This window comes from Bison bison, unplaced genomic scaffold (assembly GCF_000754665.1).
Source record: "Bison bison bison isolate TAMUID 2011002044 unplaced genomic scaffold, Bison_UMD1.0 scf7180017864037, whole genome shotgun sequence".
NCBI lineage: Eukaryota > Metazoa > Chordata > Mammalia > Artiodactyla > Bovidae > Bison > Bison bison.
The window spans coordinates 10,024,685-10,026,825 of NW_011494609.1; positions in this window are offsets into that span (position 1 = coordinate 10,024,685).

Consider the following 2,141-nt stretch of genomic DNA (forward strand, 5'->3'; position numbering starts at 1 on the left):
GCATGCGCAACAACAGATTTATCTAGTTGCTGCAAGTTGGGGTCTATTCTCTAGCTGTGGCGTGTGGGCTTCTCACTGCCGTGTCTTCTCTTGTTTCGGACACAGGCTCTAGAGCACAGGCTCAGTAGTTGTGTCTCCAAGACTTGCTCTAAGGCACCCGGGATCTTCCTGGATCAGGGGTGGAACCCATATCTCCTGAATGGCAGGTGGATTCTTTACAGCTGAGCCACCAAGGAAGCCCTCAACAGAGTTTTGGTCATTACCCAGCATTCTATATGCCTTTGATATGCAAACTGCATTCACTAGGATTGGTTTTAAAAAGCTCAAATGCCCCCCTGCCTTGTTTTCCCACATAACAACCCCACAGTCACATCCATACAGGAAGAATTCCTCTGCCTTTCATCATAATTCCCCACATGGGTTTGTTCCTACACTTGCTTTGTTAGATGCAAATAATGAACACTGGTTTCTGCAGGTCCCGCAATTTCTGACTTAGTTTTTCTAAAGGTCTGGAAAAGCAAATGCATCTGCATGCTGTCTGCCAGTGCAGGAGATTTAAGAGACATAGGTTCACTCCCTGGGTCAGGAAGATCCCCTGGAGGAAGGCATGACAACCCACTCCAGTATTCTTGCCTGGAGAACCCCACGGACAGGGGAGTCTGGTGGGCTACAAATCCATAGGGTCACCAAGTACTGGACATGACTAAGTGACTTAGCATGCACACACACAGTTATAAAGGGTACTTGGTGTCTACAAAGAGCAGAGGCTTGGAAACCAAACAAGACTTAAAGCCATCGTGGCACCACCAACTTCCCAGCTGTGGAGCTTTGAGTAAGTTTCTCCCCCTCTCTGGGCTTCCCAGGTAGTTCAGCTGGTAAGGAATCTGCCTGCAATGCAGGAATCCCAGGTTAGATTAGTGGGTTGGGAAGTTCCCCTGGAGAAGAGATAGGCTACCCACTCCAATATTCTTGGGCTTCCCTGGTAGCTCAGATGGCAAAGAATTTGCCTGCGATGCAGGAGACCTGGGTTTGATAGTGGGTTGGGAAGATTGCTGAACCTCAGTTTCCACCGCTGTGAATTGGGGCAATCACCCTCCCCTTGTGGAACCGCAAGACTCCACGTGCTTCATGAGCCCAGCACACAGGGCTCCTGGGTCATCCTTCCCACCACACTAGCCTAAAGACTAAGACTGAAAAACCTGCAATTTATTCATTGAATCATTTAATAGTTGTCACTATTAACATGACTAAAACCAGAACACAAGCCCATTCTGGACTTCATTTTATACAAAAGGGACGATTCAGAAAACCTTTGCTCTTAGAACAAGAGTCCAGGTGGATCCAGTGCCAGAGTCTCCCCATGGTTAAATGGCAGGAGAGAAATCTGGAGGTTAATAAAACATCTGATGGGGTTCTCTGCAAGATGCCAGGCTCTGCCGGCTGGGGGATGGCTCATGTTTCTGGCCTTCATGCTGAGAGGTGGGGCGATGGGACCCCAGAGGCCTGGAAGGTTCTGGAACTGATTCCAGCACTGCCAGACTGAAACTCGCCCACACGGGCTTTACTTCTGCTGGGTTCTGTTGATTCAGGGAAGACACTGGTCCCCTGTGCTAAAGTCTGGTTTGTTGGGTTGGGGCAGCATGGCATTCCCAGGATTGTGAGTGGATAAACAATTTCACGGCACATGATGGGTCCCTCATGGTCTGAGCGCATCCCAGCTTCCTAATTTATACACACAGAACTTTTTCTCAGCACCTGTAAGTGATTTTTATCACCCATCAGATTATGCTGTTCATGGAAGCCATGACTTCTATGTCATGCAATTTGGGGCTGATTCATCAGAGCCCTTCTATCAATGACATGGGTGAGATGACTGGAAGGACACGCTCACGTGAGCCTGGGCAGTGTGGTGGCATTTATGACTGGGGGTTCATGGTCCTGGCTGTCCCCAAAGGGCACTGCTACCTGGTGGAGTCTGCAGCTGGGGCTTGGGGTGAAGGGAAGGATGGAGGAGGCTGTGCTGTGGCCCCAGGATAGATAGGGACTCCAGTGGTGGCAGGTCCTACCTTCATAGAAGCAATGTCCTCCACCCCTGCAGGAGCCCAGGGATGCCCTGCATGCTCTAAGTGCAGGTGGCCTGA